Source organism: Meles meles, chromosome 4 (assembly GCF_922984935.1).
Source record: "Meles meles chromosome 4, mMelMel3.1 paternal haplotype, whole genome shotgun sequence".
Classification (NCBI taxonomy): Eukaryota; Metazoa; Chordata; class Mammalia; order Carnivora; family Mustelidae; genus Meles; species Meles meles.
Window position 1 is genome coordinate 73,338,731 of NC_060069.1, and position 16,979 is coordinate 73,355,709.

Here is a 16,979-nt window from a genome sequence, read left to right on the forward strand (position 1 = left end):
CTCTGCCTGCCTCTCTGCCTACTTGTGATCTCTGTCTGTCAAATAAGTAAATAAAATCTTTAAAAAAAAAAAAATACCCCCAATAGAGGCGAAACAGAAGAGACTATGGACTCTGAAAAACAACCCGAGGGTTTTGAAGGGTCAGGGGTGGGAGGTTGGGGGAACAGGTGGTGGGTAATAGGGAGGGCACGTTTTGCATGGAGCACTGGGTGTTGTGCAAAAACAATGAATACTGTTACGCTGAAAAAAAAAAAATAAATAAATAAATAAAAAATACCCCCAATAGACACCCGCTGAGGCCTTTCCTGGACCAGCATTTTTCATCTGGAACTTCTGTTGCTCCTGGAACATCACTGTTGCCTAGAATTCTGCTGCCTAAAATTCCTAGTATAGTTCCGTATTCAGAAACAAGTCCTCACTGGACAACTTTTGGAGCACCTCTGCCCGCACCCCAGTGAATCTTCCCCTCCTCCCTCTGTCACTGCCTGCTGAGTAGCCACACCTGCTTAAACCATGTGCTTTCAATGCTGAGTTCCTAAAATCAAAGTTAGGGACCTAATTCCAGGGCAGCCCACCCACAAAAGACAAAAATTCAATGTTGTGTAGGATCTGAGATTAATCCACACCCTCTCCGGGAAGGTGGAATTGGGAGACTGAGGAACTAAATCTAGAGAGCTGTGGCTGGCTGAGCGGAAACGCCATGCAGAGGGTGGGTGGAGGAAGATACACCGAGTGGCTTGCAGATAATACTGTTCGCAGGAAGGAAAGTAGAACAGCCCTTACCACTGTCTGTGCCTGGTATTCATGAAATGTATGTAGATTCATGTTCATTAATGACAAGAAGTAAGTAGTCCTATGTTATTGAATCCCTCCATTACCACTATTATTTTAAACCACAAGGAGTGAGGATTGAGATACAAAGTCTTCTGATTATCCCAGAAACCACAACTGCTCTTTCTATGCATCCTCCCTAGGCTAAATGGCTTGGGAAACAAAGCAGAAGATGGGGTGTTTAAGACACAGAAAAATGAGGTAATTTTCTTTCTTCACTATTTCTATAGCAGAAGGCCTACAAGCCTGGGGCTCAGTGACTATGAGGCGTCATCCAGCCCTAGAATGGAGGAAGACAGAAGAACAGGAAAGTCCTATCCGTGTCTTTTGCTCTAAACTACCACATCCACATAAATAGGCTTCTCTTTTAAGAGCATGGCTATCAATCATGCTTGCTTGAATTCACTCCATACCAGTTAGGAAGAAATTTAGAAGTCCTAACCAGTGTGAACCTTCTCATCAGTGTCATCAATGTCACGGAAAAAAAAAAAATGACAAAGGCATAGTTCCATATAATAGCTCACCAGTTCTATCTCCTTCCTCTGGGGAGGCATAACAGACATAAAAAATAAATGCTTTGCAGTGGTAATGGATTTAGCTGAGACTGGGCCAATGCAATAGTCACTGTATCTGAAGTTGAAATCAAGAACCCCATTCCAGTTTTGCCATCAAGAAAATGTTTAGGGAAGTTGATTAACCTCAGAATCTCAGTTTTCTCTTTCTTAAAGAGATGAGACACACACTTGGCTGGGTTACTACAGAATTAAGACAGATAATGTTTCTGGACCATAGTAAGTATCCAAAAAACGTAGTTATTAATATCGTTATCACTTCTATTATCTATTCCTTTGCCTGACTCCAAGGTCCCAGAAGACAGAGCAGATGACTTGTTATTCTTCGTATTTGTGGAATCTCACTCAAGCTCTGCGACCAGGTAGATGCTGCCTAATTATTTGCTGCTTTTAATAGAACTGCCCCAGACAAAACTGGGACTTTATGTCAGCGAAGTGAGAGTAACAGGCTAGATGGGAGAGTTCTATGAGACCAGCCGTGCTGGGGGAATACCAGCCACACACAAAGCAGCAGGCAAGTAGAGGAAATTCACACAGTTGCAGAGTGCATGCTAACCTGAGGGAGCCATTCCCAGAAAATGGGATGTGATGAACACACATAAATCAGTGAGGACCAGAATGAGGACATTAGGTAAGTGCATTTCAACAAGCAGGAAAAGCCTGAGCACTGATAGCCATCAACATGGGATATATACAGACAAGTAGGGACAGCAACAGGGAAATCTTCTAGAAGTTCATGTAGAGTTTCCAGGTAAAATACAGGATGTCCAGTTAAATTTTAACATCAGATAAATGACAAATAATTATTTTAGTATAATTATGTCGCATGCAAAATATTCTCTCTATTCTTGCAGCAGCCTTTCCAAGCATGTATAACTACAAAATTTCTAAGGAAGAGGAAATTGAGATTCTGATATTCCTAGATAATATTTGGGACACACTTACACACACACACACGCACACACACACACCTGTTTGTTGCTTATCTGAAATTCAGATTTAACTAGCATTTTGCATCTTATTTGTTCAATGGGTAACCTTAAATTAGTGTATAAAGGCTAGGACGCCAGGCTGCAGCAGGACCCACATATAACAGCTCACTAGATGAGTAGACAATCCAAGGATGACAAGACCAAGGCCCAGATGCTGCAATTCAAACTCAGTCCAAAAACCAGTTCATTCTTTAGGAAGTACTGTAAAGAATCTCAGAGTTTCTAGTAACTTAATAAGCTATGTCTGAAGGCTGCTTTCAAGAATCTAGGATTTCCTTACTTCCCTCAGAGCAGAATCTGCTTTGGCACTCACACCTGGGTTAAGACAAACTTGAAACTGCAGAAATGGGAGGGTTCAGGGCCAGGAATGCAGGTAAGTTGTTATTTTTTATATTTTCATGTTTCATATTGTTTTAATTCTGTAAACTTCCTAGAATCTCTTTAGAACATAAGCTCAGGTAAATCCTAAAAGAATGAATAAGTAAATAAGTGAAACCATGCCCAGCTCAAGGCAATTATAGGAAAACCAAGATAAGGAATCCAGCCACAATCTAAGAAGCAGCTTGCTTGTTTTTTTCCTACTTGAGTTAGCAACCTGAGTCCATTTACCCCTCTAACCCTTTGATATCCTAGGCAAATTAAATTTGAAGTTCCTTTTTGGAGCTTTTGATTAAACTCTGGGGGATAAGAATTCCAGAGACTAGCTTGAGTTACAGTAAATAAATCAAGCAGATTTGAGCAAAAATATCCTGAAAGCTGTTTTCCCATCTTGAAGTTTTTGTTGTATTCTCCTTAGTTTTTTATGGTCTCAAATGTTTATCCATAAGAGACAATATGATTGAATTTCCCAACATTTTCTGGGAGTGAAGGGAAGGGAATGACTTTAATGGACTATTTTAAAAGAATATTATTATTTTGTAAGGTCCGGGACCTCTTTTTAAGGTGACAGGAGCATATTATTATCCACTCCCTAGATCCCAACTATACAGTGTAAGCTTGCAACAAATGTTGCTATACTTACTTAAGTGACATATAGTAAAAGTTTGACTCAGCTCAACCCATTATTACTCCCATTAGCTACACTTTAGATCTGTTCCCTGCAAATAAAATCTTTTATTAATAATATTTTTATGATGTTCATTATACAATAAGACATTTCTATATATTTTTTAATTGCAATAAGTTGTTTCATCTGTCACCTGATCCTGTGCTAGAGGTCCACATAAGGATTGGCCTTGGAGACCTGAGGAAAACCTCTTCAACTGAAATAAGAAAGGAGTGTTAATAGCAGATATTTGTTAGCAGAGCATTCTTTCTGGGTTCTTTTAAGAAATGATAGTGTCCCTAGAGATAAAAAATTATATATATAATATATATATATATATATATGGCTATGAAAACTCAGGATCTTTTTGCTATCCAAATATATAAATATTAAGCTGATTCAAACACTAAAAGAATGAAAGAAATGGCTGATACCCTCTTTATTCCACAATTTGCCTCTGTATGTCTGTAACTTACTCATTCTTTTTGATTTTCCATTTCAACTTCAGATAAAGTTCAGATACTGTGATACTTTTCAGTAAGACAAGGTCACTCAAATTGCTTGCCTTCCCTGAAAAATTATGGACTGGGAATCCTGAATTCTCCCTTTGCTGTAAGAAAAGAGGAGATTCACTTGTAAGATGACAAAGGTAAGGAAGAAGAAGGGAAAAGGAGGTATCTATTTCATTTTTTTCTCCCACGAATAGCTCATATTATTATTAATTGATTACTACTTACATGATTATCTGCATACTTGGAAGGACTTGGATGCAATGGAGGTAGATATCATTTTTAACTATCCAGACTACAAAATAGCTAAATACCAAATTAGAGGCTCTCCAAATTGCCTCTTCTGGAATTCCCCAATCTTGTTGACTATAAAAGAGCTCTTATTCACATCAGACTCACAAATTTTCTTTTTTCAAAAACAGAAAAATATACATGAAATAAGAAAAGTGTTCTCTTATTTAATATCTCCATTGCATTGATTACTGTTTAGCTGCAAATAAAATAAACAAAACAAACAAATAGATAAATATAGAATTCACTCTAGCTAGTACAAGCACAAGGGATCTATTACAGGTATTAAATTGTGTATAGAATGAATGTGGAGGTTGAAGGAAGACTACAGACTAAACTTTTAGTGAGGTCTTCAAAAGTTATACTATAGGACTTGGTTACCGAGGGAACTATGAGTTTCTTCCACAGTCACGAAGCAGTCAGATCAGCAAATATCAAGATGTTTACCCTAGAAAGGCAGACTCTCCTATGATTGAGTTTTACCAACAAAGGCTGCTGAAGGATTAAAAAAAAAAAAAAAAAGGCTTCCAAATACACTCTCTCACATAACTATGTGCAGTTAGTGAAAATAAACACACCTAGGTACAAGCAAATAAGGGAAATGTGGTTTTAGCTTTCAGTACTTTGCAGTATGGGCAATGCATTAGAAGGAATTGATGCTGTGTTCTATACACAGCTTTGCCCATCTGGCTACTAAAAATCTGCACACACCTTCTACCCATGTTTAAACTTCTACTGCTTTTTTTTTTTTTAAGATTTTATTTATTCATTTGACAGAGAGAGACCCAGCAAGAGAGCAAACACAAGCAGGGGGAGTGGGAAAGGGAGAAGCAGGCTCCCTGCCTAGCAGAGAATCTGATGTGGGGCTCGTTCCCAGGACCCCGGGATCATGACCCGAGCCGAAGGCAGATGCTCAATGACTGAGCCACCCAGGCGCCCCCATGTTTAAACCTCTAACAGGAATATGGTACCATTCAACATAATGCAACAAGATTAAAACAAAATGAAGAACCCTCTACTCCAAAAGAGATGATCCAATATTCCAACAAACACGGAACTCATTTCTGGATGAAATTCACTCTATTTTTAATGAATATTCCCACCCTCACATTCTGTAACCTATAAACTAAATTTTAAAACTATCCACCAAAACTGAATAGTACATAAAATATTAAAAATAGAAAAACAAGAACTTTCAAACAAAATAGATATACGAAAGATCAATGGTGGATGACAAACTGAAGAATGCATTATGAATAACTAGTAAAATCTTTGTTTTGGTGCTCGCTTCGGCAGCACATATACTAAAATTGGAATGATACAGAGAAGATTAGCATGGACCCTGCGCAAGGATAACACGCAAATTCTTGAAGTGTTCCATATTTTTCAGATGCAAAAATTCTCACCCAAATACTAGCCAATAGGATTCAACAGTACATTAAAAGGATTATTCACCACGACCAAGTGGGATTTATTCCAGGGCTACAGGGTTGGTTCAACATCCACAAATCAATCAATGTGATAGAACACATTAATAAAAGAAAGAACAAGAACCATATGATACTCTCAATAGATGCTGAAAAAGCATTTGACAAAGTACAGCATCCCTTCCTGATCAAAACTCTTCAAAGTGTAGGGATAGAGGGCACATACCTCAATATTATCAAAGCCATCTATGAAAAACCCACCACTAATATCATTCTCAATGGAGAAAAACTGAAAGCTTTTCCGTTAAGGTCAGGAACACGGCAGGGTTGTCCATTATCACCACTGCTATTCAACATAGTACTAGAAGTCCTAGCCTCAGCAATCAGACAACAAAAAGAAATTAAAGGCATCCAAATCGGCAAAGAAGAAGTCAAACTATCACTCTTCACAGATGATATGATACTATATGTGGAAAACCCAAAAGACTCCACTCCAAAACTGCTAGAACTTGTCCAGGAATTCAGTAAAGTGTCAGGATATAAAATCAATGCACAGAAATCAGTTGCATTTCTGTACACCAACAACAAGACAGAAGAAAGAGAAATTAAGGAGTCAATCCCATTTACAATTGCACCCAAAACTATAAGATACCTAGGAATAAACCTAACCAAAGAGGCTAAGAATCTATATGCAGAAAACTATAAAGTACTCATGAAAGAAATTGAGGAAGACACAAAGAAATGGAAAAATGTTCCATGCTCCTGGATTGGAAGAATAAATATTGTGAAAATGTCTATGCTACCTAAAGCAATCTACACATTTAATGCAATGCCTATCAAAATCCCATCCATTTTTTTCAAAGAAATGGAACAAATAATCCTAAAATTTATATGGAACTAGAAAAGACCTCAAATAGCCAAAGGAATATTGAAAAAGAAAGCCAAAGTTGGTGGCATCACAATTCCGGACTTCAAGCTCTATTACAAAACTGTCATCATCAAGACAGCATGGTACCGGCACAAAAACAGACACATAGATCAGTGGAACAGAATAGAGAGCCCAGAAATAGACCCTCAGCTCTATGGTCAACTCATCTTCGACAAAGCAGGAAAGAATGTCTGATGGAAAAAAAGACAGCCTCTTCAATAAATGGTGCTGGAAAAATTGGACAGCCACATGCACAAAAATGAAATTGGACCACTTCCTTACACCACACACGAAAATAGACTCAAAATGGATGAAGAACCTCAATGTGAGAAAGGAATCCATCAAAATCCTTGAGGAGAATGCAGGCAGCAACCTCTTCGACCTCAGCCGTAGCAACAACTTCCTAGGAACATCACCAAAGGCAAGGGAAGCAAGGGCAAAAATGAACTATTGGGATTTCATCAAGATTAAAAGCTTTTGCACAGCAAATAAAATAGTTAACAAAGTCAAAAGACAACTGACAGAATGGGAGAAGATATTTGCAAACGACACATCAGATAAAGGGCTAGTATCCAAAATTTATAAGGAACTTAGCAAACTCAACACCCAAAGAACAAACAATCCAATCAAGAAATGGGCAGAAGACATGAACAGACATTTCTGCAAAGAAGGCATCCAGATGGCCAACAGACACATGAAAAAGTGCTCCACATCACTCGGCATCAGGGAAATACAAATCAAAACCACAATGAGATATCATCTCACACCAGTCAGAATGGCTAAAATTAACAAGTCAGGAAATGACAGATGCTGGCGAGGATGCAGAGAAAGGGGAACCCTCCACCACTATTGGTGGGAATGCAAGCTGGTGCAACCCCTCTGGAAAACAGCATGGAGGTTCCTCAAAATGTTGAAAATAGAACTACCCTATGACCCAGCAATTGCACTACTGGGTATTTACCCTAAAGATATAAACGCAGTGATCGGAAGGGGCACGTGTACCCGAATGTTTATAGCAGCAACGTCTACAATAGCCAAACTATGGAAAGAACCTAGATGTCCATCAACAGATGAATGGATAAAGAAGATGTGGTATATATACACAATGGAATACTATGCAGCCATCAAAAGAAATGAAATCTTACCATTTGCGACGACATGGATGGAACTAGAGGGTATCATGCTTAATGACATAAGTCAATCAGAGAAAGACAACTATCATATGATCTCCCTGATATGAGGACGTGGAGATGCAACATGGGGGGTTAGGGGGATAGGAGAAGAATAAATGAATAAATGAAACAAGATGGGATTGGGAGGGAGACAAACCATAAATGACTCTTAATCTCACAAAACAAACTGGGGGTTGATGGGGGGGGTGGGATTGGAGAGGGGGAGGGGGTTATGGACATTGGGGAGGGTATGTGCTATCGTGAGTGCTGTGAAGTGTGTAAACCTGGCGATTCACAGACCTGGACCCCTGGGGATAAAAATACATTATATGTTTATATTTAAAAAAAAAATTGGAAGGGGAGGTGAACCATAAGAGACTATGGACTCTGAAAAACAACCTGAGGGTTTTGAAGGGTTGGGGGTGGGAGGTTGGGGGAACCAGGTGGTGGGTAATAGGGAGGGCACGTATTGCATAGAGCACTGGGTGTTGTGCAAAAACAATGAATACTGTTACTCTGAAAAAAAATTAAGTAAAATTTTAAAAAAATCTTTGTTTTGGCAATAACCTACAAGCTTATGGTTACTATTTATGATTTCTTTCTTTTGTTACAAATTTTAGGTGTCTTTTGCTTTCAGTACAGCCTCAGTTCATTGAGATTCTTTAAATGGGATAAACCAGTAATTTATTCCTAAATAATTTGAACACCTAGAAGTCCTAATATTGAATCATAGTTTAACACTAATTTGCCCCCAAGAAACACAGCAGTTGGTGTCACTTTAGAGGATCCCCTTCCACCATTTACATAAGGTTCTCTTGAGATTCTATATCAATCCTCCATTATTTTGGTAAAGCCCATAATTACCTTATTTATTTATGGGTTTTGAGTTGTGAGGAGCTCACAAGTATATTCTCAGTTTTAAGTTCCATGGAATCATCATTGTGCCTCCTGGTACAATCATCATTGTGCCTTCTTCTCTTGTGCACCAAGACCTCTGAACTATAAGAGCTTAAAAGCTGGAAGATAGGGAACAAACATTTCCCTAGTAAGTCATTTAGTACAATTTTGGTCCCACTCCCTGCTTTCAGGCTCCATGTATTCTATAAGAGAAATGAAAAAAAAATGGATTTTTCAGCCTCTAAGATAAAAAGCTGAAAGAGATGTCATGCACAGGTACACTAGATACCATTAACTTTAAACTCACGAATATATTGCATGAGCTTAGTTTTAATGATTGGTGATTTGGTGTTTATTAAAACAAGATTTTGAAATGCTATTCTAGTTTGAATACTCCTGAGAAAAAAGTTTCTGAATGACATGCCATCAGAATTCACAGAAACATTGCCTTTCTCATTATTCCTCATTTCTTTCTTTTTTTTTTTTTTTAAAGATTTTATTTATTTATTTGACAGACAGAGATCATAAGTAGACAGAAAGGCAGGTGGGGTGGGGGGAAGCAGGCTCCCTCCTGAGCAGAGAACCCGATGTGGGGCTCAATCCCAGGACCCTGGGGTCATGACCTGAGCTGAAAGAGGAGGCTTTAACCCACTGAGCCACCCAGGCGCCCCCATAATTCCTCATTTCTAAAAGATATATCCTTTCTGAGTTTCAGATTGTTTATATGAAAAGAAAATTGCCAATAGTATAATATATTCCCCAATATATACTCTCAACATGACTGACACCTGATTAAATCCTTACAAAGCCTATTCCCTTTATGCCCCTACCAGAATTCCATCCTCAGATATTAACTTGAGAGTCATGTTGATGCGTGCCTTTCCCTTGCTGTTCTTCAATCAAGATCACAAATATTATCTTTATGTAACCTAAATATCTTTTGAGCCACCTCACCTCTGCCCACGTTTCCAGCCTTGTCTCTTTCTAAAGATCCCACCTCCCGTTCCAAATGACTTTTCGTTTTCTAGCAACTTCATGTTCATTTTTTTTCCATTTGGTTATTTCACTTTCTAGTTCCATTGTCAAAAACACTCGTCTTCCCTTCCCACATACAATCCCCTCCTGCATCCCTTCCCTTTACAGAAACCATTCCTTCCCACAGACACCCATATGCTTGAATCATATCATCCTTCAAATATTAGCATTTAAAGTAATTTCCTCCAGGCCATCTTCAGTGAACTCTTACATTTGGGAGATGGGTCCAATTGCATTCTGTTCCTCCATATCATGTCTTCAAATTGTAAAACCCTTTCAGTCAAATTTATGTCTCATTATACTCTTTGCCATAAGGCTGATGGGATAAGCATTAGTCATGTGCATGGTGATAAATTTGAACCTAATGCAACTATATAAACCTGTCGTGCCCGCACGACAAACAGCAAGGGGAAAAGAAAGGGGAAAAAGAGGGAGAGTCCCGGGGGAAAGGGAATGCGAAGAACACGCGAGGGACACCAGGCCGATTGACACAAGTGACAAAGTTCTTTATTAAGCACATACTCTTATAATCTGTTTCATAAGTGATTACCATAGCATATTTCTGTTTCATAAGTGATTACCACAGCATTTTTGCGCAAAGACGAGACATGTCTCATGTACAGGATGTGTCAGTCATAATTATAGAAAATGCAACTGCAGGGTAGACCACAAGGTCTGCTTTCAGAATGACAGCAGAACATGGGAGAATAATCTTAAGGCAAACAACAGGGCCTTAACGAGCCCAGGGGATTAGCCATGAGTGCCCTCCGACCGAGGACCAGGGAGCCTTTGCTACCACCTGCTCAACTCGCTCTAGGAGAGCCGCTCACAACATAAACCCAATATTTTTTTAAGTTGAAAAAAAATTAAGATTAGTATTAATTCCCATGAAGTGTGAACACAAAATCATGATGTATGACAGTGTTTGTCTTCAAGTCAAAAATCTCAAAGGTTGTGTTTCATTAAAGATAACATTTTCAGGGGCGCCTTGGTGGCTCAGTGGGTTAAGCCGCTGCCTTCGGCTCAGGTCATGATCTCAGGGTCCTGGGATCGAGTACCGCATCGGGCTCTCTGCTCAGCGGGAAGCCTGCTTCCCTCTCTCTCTCTCTGCCTGCCTCTCTATCTACTTGTGATCTCTCTCTGTCAAATAAATAAATAAAATCTTTAAAAAAAAAAAGATAACATTTTCAATATGCTGTGATATTAATGGGGTGTTTCAGGTAAACTTTGATTGACAACCTAGGCAATCAGTGACTGGGATTGCCTAGGTTGTTTGAATGATAGTGCTTCAAGGCAGAATAGAAACACCCACATTGGAGCAGAATACACAGTATGAAAATAGATGTCTCTTCACTTTTCTGACAAAGTAATTTCCAACAAGTTTCAAAATAAAATGAAACCCAAGAATCCTTGGTCATATCAAGATCCAGATCAAAACTTGGCTCATTGAGGAAGTTTTCATTTTAATTAGCTGGGCTTTTTCTTAATGTCAAATGGTTTGGATTATGGAAAAATCTGGAAGCTAAACAATGCAAAACATGTAGAAAGCTTAAGTTGTCTGTGTTACATTGAAATTAAAAGACAAATGGAAATAATTATCATTAGGTCTTGCTCTGATAACTTTTATAAAGTTTTAGACAGCTTGAATGTTATTTGAGGGAAAGTAACAGATTGAAAATACTGCAGGGATTTGATATAAATTTCTATCCATTTCTTATAATTAAAACAGTGCTTAAATTCTGTTTCCTTGATCTGTCAACTAGAACAAGCAATTTTTTTTTTTACTAAGTGCTTGCATTAAGGGGCACCTGGGTAGCTCAGATGGTAAAGTGTCTGTCTGCCTTTGGCTCAGGTCATGACCCCAAGGTCCTGGGATCAAGCATTGCATCTCACTCCCTGCTCAGTGGGGAGCCTGTGTCTCCATCTGCCTCTCCCCCTTCCCATGTTCTCTCTCTCTCAAAGAAGTAAATAAATTTTTTTTAAAAACTGCTTGCATTATAAAAGAGTATTCTGGTGAAGCAGTAAAATAAAAATCAATGTATGCAAAATGTGATAAGATTATCCAATGAAACCAAGAAGATTTTTTATAAGACTCACATTATAATTATTTATGCTATTATTATATAGCTACAAATTAATTTTAATTGTATTTTAAATTTTTGGAATAAAAGGACTTACTAATTCTAATGATGGAGATCAAGAGTCTATTTTGTCAATTTTTTTCTATACCAAAATCTATTTTATGCTTAAAAGATATTTCAAGGGCACCTGGGTGGCTCAGTGGGTTAAAGCCTCTGCCTTCCGCTCAGGTCATGATCCCGGGGTCCTGGGATCAAGCCTCGCATCCAGCTCCCTGCTCAGCGGGGATCCTGCTTCCTCCTCTCTCTCTCTGCCTACTTGTGATCTCTGTCTGTCAAATAAATAAATAAAATATTTTTAAAAAAGCTATTTCAAAAAACTGATATATATTTGGTATCACAGACACATACTAAATTGGCATTAAAACTAATATGCTTTGTGGAAGCATTCAAACATATTCTCGAATAGGTATTAACATTTGGTCTCCCATGGCTTAAGCTTTGGATGCAGATTTAAGTCTTCTACACAACTATGATAGTTAATATCATAGTTAATATGTCATTTTTTGGCTTTAGAAAATGTACTGCCATTGCTAAAAATCTGTTCACATTAATAGTGAATCATAATATTGTTCTTATACCAAAAAAGGAAAAAAAATTAAGGCTGTCATATATGCTCATATTCACAGCTAAATTTTATGTTGAGTTTATTTTGAAAGTTCAAGAAACAGTAGAACAAAAGCTCTTAATATATATTCTTTGTAATGCAGGGATCAGTTGAATCATTTGAAATCATTTTTCATTTGAAAATCATCACTATTATAATACATAAGCTTTTATAAGAAAATACTGAAAAGTGAATCTTAAAAATATAAGCAAAATCAAGAAAAAACAGAATCAAAGAAATAAAATAATAACTTGGGAAAACTGAAAACAATACAACAAAAGAAAAAATGGGCACTCTACTAAAGTAAACAGACATTAATTTACAATCTAACTTCTTTTCCTTAATCAGAGCTGTATGCAGAGAACAGGCAATTCTCTAAGTAGTATTATTTGCAGTATTCTGAAAAGAGTGCTCATGAACCAAACATCTTCTTATAGTCAAACAATATCATTTACAGACATTAAGTTTGTTTTTTTTTTTTCTCATTTTATTTATTTTTTCAGGGTAACAGTATTCATTCTTTTTGCACAACACCCAGTGCTCCATGCAAAACGTGCCCTCCCCATTACCCACCACCTGTTCCCCCAACCTCCCACCCCTGACCCTTCAAAACCCTCAGACATTAAGTTTTTAAAGAGAGGGTCTCTATAATAAGCATGAAAACAAACTCATTGCAATGTGGTATTTCAGCCTCACAAAAATTTAAAAGAACTCCTGTGGTAGACTGTTCACACAAGAAGAGGTGGAAGATATAAGGGAAAAGAAGGGAGCCCTGGTTGGCTGGTACAACTAGAGTGCTTGGCAGAAGGCCTTGAATGGTGCCATTCAAAGACCAACAAAGCACCACAATTTGAGAGAATATTTCCCCCCCAAAAAAATATAAAATCCAACTTTGTCTTAGTTCAATGTGTCCTAGGCTTTGCCTTTATTTCCCTTGTGTTCAATACACAAAGCCCCAAGGAGTGTCTCTTATAGATAAGGCAAGTGTACAGTTAGAATGTTGTTGCTATAGCTATCTTTGTTATAAGTACTTCAGGTAGACATCATTAGAACTTACTCTGTATCATAATACGCCTTTAAAGTGTTGGATATTTAAAGAAATCAAAAGAGAGTTTTATGAACTGACTCTCAATGAAGTCAGGGAGAACATTGAATTTCAAATCAGATAGATACCAGACATATTCTGATTCCATCTCTTAGTCATTGATCTTGTAAAAGTTAACATTTCTGAAACTCAGTTTCTTCGTTTGTTAGATGGAGAATGTGATACTTTCCTTGGAAATTTTCCTTGAATGTTTTACAAGCGCTGTATAATAGTAAGATAATTTATTTAAATTGATTTATACATAATTCCTCATTCTCACAAATGATATTATTACTGTTCATTCAAAATTAAAGATAGAAGTTTAATTAAAGTTCAATGAACATAGCTTCATCTCCTTAAGATTCATCCCTTTGAGTTCCAAACCATACCCTAAGCATTCTAAGATGCATAGTATATTACCAGTATTCATGTCTAGCTTGTTTCTCACTAAATTAGACATTTACTGAAGGTAAAGAATTCCTTCTTCATCTAGATAATTTACCATTAAGTCTTCTTTCTGTTGTGACAATATGAATGACAGAGTCAGTTCTTATCATGTGTAGGACTCAAGTCTGAGCAAAATAGTTTTTAGTATTTAGCATAAAAAACTCAGTATTTGGTGCATACCACTGAGATAAAAAAATAACTGTAAATTAAGCAAAATTTGTTTTCAATTTTAGGGGAAAAGATGGAGAAAAAATGAGAAAATATTTCCAATCGGGAAATTTTAATAAGATATTGTTATAAAGAATATAGAAAATTCACCAAAATCAGAAATATTGAAAATTCTGATTGACAAAGGTGGCAAAGTACAATTAAGATGGAAGAAAGAACATGAGTACAGATAAATATGAGGCTATTTTGAGAATGATGATGTGTTTGGTCTGGAAATTACATGAGTGAGAATAAGAAGTTAAGACTCTAAAAGATGTCTAAGTGAAATCCTGGTGGTGCTGTCTAGAATTTTAGATTACTTAGCTTTTCAGCAAACCTCTTTTCTCTACATCCTGAGTACATTTCTGGACCACATCCTTCTCTTTTGTTTTTTATTTTTGTTTTTGTTTTTGTTTTTAACAGATGAAACGGGTTTGTGATCACAGCCTAGTGAAGAGAACGAGGATGGAACTTTTACTTTCCACATTAAAGCTTGGTCAATATAAACCTCATGTACAGCATTACCTTCTCTTCTCCTCCACTGAGTGTGGCCAGGGTGACCTTGGGAACCAAGATCTGAAGTTGGAGAACGTCTGTCATCTTAGGTCCCTGAATCTATTTTGTCAAGCCAGGGAGTGAGAATCTGTTTTACCAAGCCATTAATATTTCAGGATTTATCTGTTATGGGGTGTTGCATAATTTTAATGCACTATACTATATTCTGTGCTGAGTCATCAGGTACTAGTGAATAGGTTAGAGGCACCATTCTGTATTTTTAAAAGATTGCTTTTGGGGCACTTGGGTGGCTCAGTAGGTTAAGCATCTGCCTTCAGCTCAGGTCATGATCTCTGGGTTCTAGGTTCTAGCCCCACATCAGGATCCCTGTTCAGTGGGGAGCCTGCTTCTCCCTCTCCTCCCCACTCACACTCTCTCTCGCTCTGTCTATTGCTATCTCTGTCTTTCTCTCTAAAATAAATAAATAAAATCTTTTAAAAAGTGATTACTTTGTTGGTGGCACATAGGAAGAGTTTAAAGAAAGGGTTTTTCTTTTTTAAGAAACTTCTAAAATAGAATACACAAATGACTAGGGAATGTCAGACTAGGGAAAATACAGTGGAAATTTAAAAAGGCAATTTAGTGACTACCTATATGAATCCATTACCTCCGTGATAATTGTTATTTTTTAATGTTATATTGGAATTTATCTGAGGCCATCTCAATGCTAAAATGAGTAAACTAGCTTCATGTATTTAAATTGGAGAGAATCTAAGTTTAGCCAATAAGAGTTACCAATATCTAAAATTTGTAAAATACCATATTTATTCATTTTCCAGATGGTTTCAAAGAGCGAGGTTTGAAAGAAAAGTATAGAGAGTTCAGAATATAAAGAAAAAGCAAGCAAACAAGCAAGAGAGAAGAAGGAAGGAAGAAAGGAAGGAAGGGAGGAGGGAAAGAGAAAAGAAAAGAAAAGAACAGAAGGAACAAAGAGAGGGAGGGAGGAAAGAAAGAAGGAAAAGAAAGAAAGAAAAGAGAGAAAATGAAAAGAAAGAAAGAAAAAGAGAGAAAGAAAGAAAAGAAAGGAAGGGAGAGAAGAAGGAAGGAAGGAAGGGAAAGAGGGATGGATGGATGCGGGGCAGGTAGGAAGGGTCCCATACACTGCTTGGACAATGATCCTTTATTAGTCAGAAAGCCTCTTTAAACAGCACTTCAGATGAGGCTGGAGATGGGTATTAAGGAGGGCATGCATTTCATGGAGCCCTGGGTGTGGTGCATAATCAATGATCTTGGAACACTGAAAAAATTAAATTAAATTAAAAAAAAAAAAAAAGACAGAGAGAGTAGGGGGAAACTGAAGCCAAGTCAAGCAAAAACTTGGTGGTTGGGCCAGTGGATGGGGTCAGGGGGTTGAACACCGTATCAAAATAAATAAATAAATAAATAAACAAATAGCCCTTCATAAGCTTATATGATTTTATTTCTTCATTATTAACTACTCCATGATATTTACAGATGATAATTTGATATTGGACAGACATTTTAATGTCAGTCAACTGTCCCTTCCTTTCACTACGATCCACAGTTCACCAAAACTTCCATCAGATTTTCTGAAATGCTCCCAACTGACAATAACCTAGTGAAGTACCAATGTGGTGGAAAAGGATAGAGGGGAAGAAAGCCAAATGGAGTCAGGAGCAGAGGATAAAGGAAGTTGGTCAAGGGAAGGAAAAGGGGAGTTGTTAAGTGTCTGCCTTTGGCTCAGGTCATGGTCCCAGTTTCCTGGGATTGGGCTCCTAGGTGGGAAGCCTGCTTCTCCCTCTCCCACTCCCTGGTTGTGTTCCCTCTCTCACTGCCTCTCTGTCAAATAAAATTGTGCAAGTAAATAAATAAATAAGAGAAGGAAAAGAGGAAATATTTCTTCAAAAGTTAAATTTAAATCATTTTCTGAAACAGTGATTCACATAGTTGTTATTGAGCCAGATTTAGAATGAAGCTCTCACACAGCCATCCTGCTGCCCACAAAAAAGTCAAAATTCCCTTTCAAGAGCCAGTGTTCACACCTGGTTTAATTCATCTTATCTTCTCATTCTCAAATCCTATCTCTTGTGCTTTCTGAAGAAATTTGTTACACCAAGGTATTAACATACATACAGAGAAGTATACAAATCATAAGTGTATGGATCAAAGATTTTTTTTACAAAGCAAATACAAAAATATGAAATATTTCACAAATATGTGTGTCAGCCAGAAGAGAACACATACTAATATTTTTAGTGTCATTCAAATATACATATATATA

At 37.4% G+C, this 16,979-nt stretch overlaps 1 non-coding gene across 1 annotated transcript; it reads left to right on the plus strand.

The window, feature by feature from the left end:
* The first annotated feature begins 5,520 nt into the window (after nucleotides 1-5,520).
* On the plus strand, nucleotides 5,521-5,627 carry LOC123941045. Its single transcript, XR_006818145.1, has one exon. It is a non-coding gene; the product is annotated as a U6 spliceosomal RNA (small nuclear RNA).
* The last annotated feature ends 11,352 nt before the right edge of the window (nucleotides 5,628-16,979 follow it).